The following is an 8,744-nucleotide window of genomic DNA, read 5'->3' on the forward strand; positions in this document are numbered from 1 at the left end:
TAGAAAAAGTGCTAAGATTTTAATAGGAATTAGTCAAGGTTATATTTTGTAGAAGAGCTGACATCTTTTGTGTTGAGTCTTCTAGTCAGTGCACATTTTATGGTAATTGATACAAACCATATTTGAAGGCTTTAATCAGTGTTTTACAACTAATGGTATTAATATCACTTCATGTTATTTTAAATTTCAGAAAGATAATTGGCAATTACTGGGCATAATGGTAATTCTATAATATATATTTAATTTCACTTTTTATATAGTCATATGACTATATAAAAGTGTAATCTGTATTTTATACATACACTATATAGAAGTACAATCTATTTCCTATGGCCTTTCTGAAGTCTTAGCTCCAATATTTTTTGGTAGATTCAGATTCCTTGCAGGTGTTATATAATTATGGTACTTTCAAATAAAGTCTGCTTTTCTTCAGCAAGCCAAATGGTCCATAGTTGACACTGTCTCAGAAGGCCCATGGGAGAAAGACATGCTGGTACGCTTCTGTGAAAATTAGCAGCCTTTGGAACACTGAGGAGTAATTTGACTGTGTCTCCCTAGTTCTCTAAATATGAGACCAACTTAATGGCAATGAGGGTTTTGTAATTTGTATGGGGTTTATTTGTATTTCTTACTATGTATTTCTTACTATGTATTTCTACTATGAGCTAGAGCTTCTGGTTCAGTGTGCAATATTTATTGAGAGTGGATATCCCTTTTTTTCCTAAAAAAGTTATTATTATTAATTTTAATGAAAATTTACAGAGACTTTGGATTTCCATTCATTCATTGTTGAACTTTTCTCCCTGCCCACGCCTCCCCCCAGTACACTCTTCTCTTTGAAAAGTAAAAGAAAAATTCTTTCATTGTTTTACAATCCCTCCCCCCAGGTCCACTCCACTATGCAGCCTTTGTTCTGGACGCCTATCACGACAATCATACCTAATATTCTTAACTATTTTCTGATCTAAGAGGAGAAGTAAGAAGTCTTCCATAGTAAGTATGCTGTTAGCTGTTTGTTCTTTTGTCTTTCTTTTTTTTTCTAAATAATCTCTCAAGTTGAAGAAGTTCTTTTCAGATCACATTTGCTGAATTATCATGAACGAGTTGATTTTGTCAAACAGATTTTCTGTATCCATTCATATGATTATGATACTTCATCTTTTTTTCTCTGTCTTATTGGTCTTATTGCCATAGAGTCAAAACTATTTTTAGCTGAGCATCCAGCAGTTTAGCAGATTTCTAAGCATGTGATTTCCCCCCACACTTCCCCACCCCTACTGGAGCTACTAGTGGATTCAGTCAGAGAGACACAGCGTTTGGGTTAGCAGCACAACCCCTCTGGCCCACACCATTTGCTACCTCATCCTTACACGATAATCACAACTCTCAATTGTTCATGGTGTGTAATGAACTTTTATATATTGCTTGATTAAATTTGCTAAAAATAATCACGTTTATTAGCATTATAGACCTTATCTTCTCTATTTTTCACTAATTTTGGTATTGAAATAAGTATGATTTTACTCTTTATAGAAACATGGTTTGAGTTTTCTGTTGTCATGTAGCTGATTTAGGGCAGATATTGCCAAAAAAGTTTTCTGCTTTTAATAACCTACCTTTTCCCTTGGCTTTTGGTGGATCCAGACTGATGTCTTCTGTATTGTCCTGATCAGAATGATACATGAGTAACAGTAAGGGAATTCCAGGGAAGTCTTTCTGTGTTGTGCATCAAGTCCAGCAATCCCTAGGCTAATTCCCTTCTTTATTCCACTCTCAAAAAGTGAAGTTTTGCCCAAGAATTTACAGAAGATTTGAGAGGAATTGGAATACTTCATCTTAGTGTAAATATACCTAGTTTGCTGAGATTCGGCCATAGATGGGTTGAACTTTATACAACGAAGGGAGCTCTGGTGATGAAGTCTGTACTGAGTTACTCTGGTGACCCAAAGGTTGTATATCTCCGGTGATTGAAATCAGCCAGCAGCTCCTTGGAAGAAAGATTGGCAATTTGTAGCCTGAAAACCAATGGAGAATCAGTGATAAGTCAGTTCTGAGTTGATGACAATCAGAGGAGAGAAATGGGGAAAGAGAAAGAGAGAGAAAAAGTCTTACATAGAACACACATGAATTTAAACTTTTCTCCACCCACTGGTTAACATAATATTTACATTTTTTTCCCTTGTTATCCCATTTATAACTATGATATGAAAATGTGGAAGGTTATGTTGTGGATGATCTTGTAAGACAAGTGTTTGAACAATATTGCTTTCTTAATAATATTTATGTCAAGTTGTACATAATGTTTTTCTATATTTAACTTAAGGGTCTATTGGTACATTAGTATGGTTTTTGTGTTATTTTAAGTACATATCACAAGAAATATCTTTTAAGGTATTAATAGATGTAACATGAATGCCATTGTTCACTATGGCATATACATTTGTAGACATCAAAAGCATTACTTATACTTTTGTAAATAAATAAGTATAATTTGATTAGATTCTATATTATGGTGTGAATGTTGTTGTTATGTGCCAAGTTGCTTGTGACTTATAGCAATCCTATGTACAACAGCCCTGAACTCTGCTCTGTACTGTTCCAATTGCACTGTCTCCAATACACCCAGTTGGATTACTCTAGTCACTGAATCAATCCATGTCATAGAGGGTCTTCCCCTCCTGCGCTGTCCCTCTACCCTACCAAACATGATGTCCCTCTCCAAGGACCGGTCCTTCTTTACAACATGTCCAAAGTATGTCAGAGAAGCTTCAGAATCCTAGCCTCCAAGGAGCAGCCTGTTTAACCCTCTCCAGGATGAATCTGTTCGTTTTCTTAGCAGTCCATGGTACACTCAATACTCTTCTCCAGCACCACAGCTCAACTCAAAGGCATCATTTCTCCTTCTATACTCCCTAGTCACTGTCCAACTCTCTGACGCATAACAAGTGATTGTAAAGACCAGACGCACCTTAGTCTGCAGAAAGACTCTTCAGTACTTTGGAGAGGTCCCTAACAGCAGACTTTCCCATTGCAATACGTCTTTTAATTTCCTGCCACGAGTGTTGACTGTGGAACCAAGCAAACTAAAGCTGTGAACATCTCAATCTCTTAACCATTCATGAACATTTTGTAAAAAATATATATCTATACATCATCCACTTTTTGTTCTAATTCCTTCATAATGTACTTCCATGGTTTTTTTTTTAATTAACTATGGAAAATACTTTCCCAACAGGATAACTTTCTTTATCAACAGGATATATTTTGAAAAAGATAACATAGCTGAGCCTCTACATCTTGTGGTTCCTAACCTGTACACTATAATAGACAAAGTGCAAGTCTATAGGCCCTTTATTGTAAGAACCACTTCATTCTGTAATTTGATTTGTGCCACTACTAGAACCTCTACTCGGAATATTATTGCTTGTTAATTTTTGACTCATGTACTTTTAACTTGTTAGTTAAATTTGTGTCTTCTAGGCTGCAACACTTCCATGATACTTCTTCAAGGATATGAATATGTACGGCTAAGCACAATTGATAACAGTGCATCTAAATTCCAAAATCAATCTCCATAATCGTCTACATGTTTCCTACTGCCAAAGGGGCCCTTTATAGTAGTGAGAGAAGATCTTCACCCTGAAACCCACAGCGTCCCTTTTCAGCAGGAAGTAGCTAAGAGAATACGCCATCCCCTTTTCCTTATGAATCAGGGTGAAGTCTCTCTCAGGGAGGAGTGATAGGGAATGGCAAAGGACACACTGACAAAGGAGAATAATCAGAACTGGCTTTGACAAGCACTGTGGCAATTGGACAATTAAAACAGACATTCCGGGGGGCGGGGAAGAAGAACGAACTGGGGAGGAGGGTAGAGAAAACAGTGCAACAATGAACGAATGAGAACCAAAAATCTCTGCAAATGTTCATTAAAACTAATAAAATTTAATAATAATTAAAAAAAAAGAAAGAGTAGATGCTCAGTACTCATCCAGAAAAAGAACACAACAAAAGTAAAAAGCTACTGTGTGGCTAGAAAAACTGTACTCAGGGCTTGTTTGTTTATTTTCTCTGAGGGAAGTGACCACTAAAAATAGACGATAAGCTGGGAATAAAGTATCTTATCAGTTAATAGGATAGAATCATGATGTTGTTGTGTGCCATTGAGTCACCTGTGACTCAGAGCAATGCTGTATACCTTAGCTCTGAACCCTGCCCTGTCCTGAGCAAGCCTCACTGTCTCTGACACCTGCCCCCATTATACCAGTTACTGTGTCAATCCATCTAATCCAGGCTCTTCTTCTCTTGTGCTGCCCCTCCACCTTTCCAAACACGATGCCCTGCTCCAAGAACTGGTCTCTTCTGGACACATGCCCAAAGTATGTGAAATGGAATTTCAAAATCCTTGCCTCCAAGGAGTAGTTTGGTTTCACTCTCTCTGAGACAGACATGTTTATTCTCTTGAAAGTCTATGTTTGTGGCTCTTTCAGGGCCACAACTCAAAGACATTGATTCTTCTTCTGTAATCCTAAGTCATTGTTCAGCTCTCTGATGTATAGCAATGAGGATAGTTTTACTAAAATAGAAAAAGCTCCACATTTTATTACCTAATATTGTTCTTATTAGATGCTCTTAAGTTAAGTATGACTCATAGTGACCCTGCGAATAGCAAATCTGGACCCTGTTCTCTCCTGTGCTCTCCTCTCCTCATCATCCCTGACACACTATAGCCCATGGCTACAATCAATGTGTTATTCTGCTTTGTGGTCTTCCTCTTCTTTGCTTACCCTTCACTCTTCCAAGCATGATGTACACTTCCAAGCAAGATGTACCGTTCCAAGAAAGAGCCTTCCCTAACAACATACTCAAAGTATGTGAGAAAAACTTCACCATCTTTTACTCCAAAATATACTCTGGCTGTATATTTTCTAAGACACTTTAGACATGATATTCCATTATATATTCAGTACTCTTCTCCAGCACCACAACTCAAAGGCATCAGTTCTTCTTCTGCCATTCTTATCCCTTGTCCAGCTCTCAGATGCATAGCAAGTTATTGAAAGTACTATGGCCTGGATCAGACTCAATTTATTTTTCACACTGACATCATTGCTTATCAGTTTTTGGAGAGATTCCTCACAGTGGACTTACCCTATGTAATATGTCTCCTAATCTCCTGACTGTTGCAACCAAGTGTTGGATCATAGCAAGATGTGGGTCCAAACAAGATGAAATTATTGACAATTGCAATCCTATCATGATAGTGCTTATTGGCTCAGAAGTGAGGACTTTTATTTGCTTGATGATGGAAATTATCCATATTGAAAGCTGTAGTCCTTAATTTTCTACAGCAAGCGTTTCAAGTCCTCATTTTCAGCAAGCAAAGTTGTGTTCTCTGCATAGTGCAGGTTGTTGATGCGTCTTCCTATGATCCTGACACTGCATGTTTTTTTATAAAGTCAAGTCATGAATGATTTTATCAACATACAGATAGAACAGGTATTGTAAAATGATGCAATCTTGAATCCCTCCCTTCCTGATTTTAAATTATACTATGGTCCCTTGCTTCATTTAAACAACAGCTTCTTTGTCTAGGTATAGATTTCATATGAGCACAATTGAATGTTCTTCAATTATCATTCTTCTTTGTTGTTGTTGTTGTTATCCACACAGTAAAATGTCTTTTCATAGTCAACAAAACACAGATAGACATTCTTCTGGTATTCTTTGCTTTCAGTGAAGGTTTATTTGACATCAGGAATGATATTCCTGGTGCCATAGCCTCTTCTAAACCCCATTTGAAATTCATGCAGTTTCTTGTCAATCTACTTTCTAGTCATTTTTGGATGATTTTAAACAATATTTTGTGATTACATCTTATTAATTATAATGTTGGATAGAGTCTGCATTTTGTTGGATCATTTTCTTGGGAATAAGAACAAATATAAATGTCTTTCAGTCAGTTGGCCATACTTTTCAGTTTGAAATTGAGTAACCATGCAATAAAGAGGTGTTAATTAACTACTGGTGACTGGAATGCAAAAGTTGAAACAATGAGGAAAGAATGGTAGTCACAAGTACAAATTTGGTGACATGAATTGGACTGGAGAGTGAGTGATTAAATTTTTATATCCATGCTTTATTCATCGCAAATACCCTTTTAAAAAACACCATGATTTTACTCATGGATACTACCTGATGGCTATAAAAATAATACTGACTACATTTGTGGGTATGAAAAACAAAACCATTGGATAAGCTCAATAGCCACAGTCAAAACCAGGCCTGGTGCTGGCTATGAAAGAGACCATAATTTCCTCATGTGCAAGTTAAAACTGAAGCTCAGGAAAATGAAAACAAGTCCATGAGAACCAAAATACAACCTTGATTTCTTTCTCACCTAAATTTAGAAATCATCTTAACAAGTTGAGATATTAAACACTAATAGCTGAAGACTAAGGGAGTTGTAGGATGAAATCTAAGACATAGCCCAACGAAGAGAGCCAAAGGTCATTGTAAAGATAGGATATATAAAGCCAAAATGAATGTCAGAAGAAACGAAGAAGATTGCATTAGAGCATCTGGAAACCAAAGCAAAGGCAAGACATGACAAAGTAAAAGAACTAAACACAAGATTTGAAAGGACAGCTCAGGAAAACAAAATATTTTAACAAAATGTGCCAATAGCTAGTGTCAGAGAATTAAAAGAGAAAATGTGTTCATCATTTCTCAGTTAAAAGAACTGAAAAAAATTATAATTGAAGCCCTGAGTTGCAATACTGAGAGGTACTATGAGCAAATCTTGAATGATTCAGGGAACATTTAAAAAAAAAGGTGAAAGGAATACATACATAGTCACTGTACAAAAAAAAAACGCCAAACCTAACCAATATTGAAAAATTTTAGGAATTGCCACATGAACATGAGCTAATTGTAATAAAGGAAGACATTCAATTTGTGTTGAAGGCATTTGCAAAAATTAAGGCCCCAGGAATTGTTTGGATACCAACTTTATTTCATAGAACCTGTAAATATTTTACAAGGATATATTCTATGATATGGCTCTATTAATAAACTTTTTTCATATTAACTCAGTGCTAGAGAATTCCACCTGACTGCTTTGCCATATGTTTTCAGATCATTGTACTATAATTGACTGATGGGAATTTTAAAACAGAAAATACAGCTGTTCTACATTTGTCCTCTTTGACCAAAAGTTAAATTATGATATTACCCGTCTACATAATTATATTCATTTCCACTAGACTGTGACCTTGTCTAGGGTAGAGGCTTCTGTATTCACATGGCACTTGAGGTTGAGTTTATATAAACTTTGCATCAATAATAAGTGATCACAGAACAAATATAAGTAATAAAAAATAGTGGCATTAGCTTAAATGTAGAAACTCTCCAATTTTAGATTAATCAAGACTGTTAGAATCATTAAAAACATCTAAAACTTTGGATGAATTCTATAGTGTGAGACAGTTTTCAACTGTCAAAACAGCAGTATCATTTGTAGATTACATGATTATATCTGTGTGGCATAGCATACAGGTTTACTTTTATCTTTGTTTGTATCTAGTATATGTCTGTGTTTAAAAATAACTAGGAAGTAAGTTTTAATAGCCCAAAGAATGTCTATTTAAAAAAAAAAGTATTTGTAGTGAGAAAAAAATAGAAGACATTTATTTTACTTATTTACTTATCTATTTATGTTGTTTTTATTGCGTACTGTTGAGTCAAAATTGACCTATGGTTGACACTCTGATGAGTTTTCAGAGGCATTAAACTACATGGCAGGAAACTGTCAATTCTTCTCCTGTAGGTTGGCTCCAACTCAGGATAATGCTATGTACATAAAAAATGAAAATGTTTCCCAATATTGCACAATCATTGCAATATCCCTAGTTGCAGATATTGTTTCTGTCACTTTATTTCTCTCTGTCTTTTATTCAAATAATTTTAGAATCTGCTTTTAAGATTATTTATACAAAGAAAATGAAAAAAAAGTTTTATCATTTAAATAATATAAAAACCTGTAGTCAACTTTTAAAATTTACTAATTATATCATGTCTTGTGAGATTTACACAACACAAAACCAGTATTTCTTAAATAAAAATATTTCATATATATGGATTGCCAAAAGAAGAAAGAAATATGTCTTGAGAAAATCTCTGATGGTAGTTTCCATTGGGTTGTGAGCTGCTAACCAAAGGCTGAGCCCCTGTGTACCATGAACATCTATGGGAAGAGGTTGGAAAAACCTTCAGGCAGTTTCCAGTATCTTTAAAACCCTCTGGATGATCAGCTATGAGTTGTTTTCGACTGGATGGCAACTCATTTGGGTCCTGGTAGTACTGAAACAAGAATGCTCCATAGTGGCATGGATGGTGACACTTTGTCTCACATATTTTGGTCATACAGGAAGGGCCAGTCCCTGGAGAGGACATCATGATTGGAAAAGTAGAGAATCAGTGAAAAAGAAGTAAGTTCTCAGTGAGGTAGATTGGCACCCTGACTGTGACTTACAGCTTAAACACACTTTAAACTGAACATGGCACAGTAGTAGTAGGCTTGGTTTCATTCTGTTGTACATGGGATTGCTATGAATCAGGAGATGACCTCGTGGTAACAATTTAAGAACAGTTTAGAAGCAGATTTTGTGCTAGTTTAGCCTTGAGATACACATAGTATTTGCCAATACCTAGATCTCAATCTTGTGAGAAACTCAGGATGTGTGTAT

This window comes from Elephantulus edwardii, unplaced genomic scaffold (genome assembly GCF_000299155.1).
Source record: "Elephantulus edwardii isolate Elephantulus edwardi_28Jun2011 unplaced genomic scaffold, EleEdw1.0 scaffold00001, whole genome shotgun sequence".
Taxonomy (NCBI): Eukaryota; Metazoa; Chordata; class Mammalia; order Macroscelidea; family Macroscelididae; genus Elephantulus; species Elephantulus edwardii.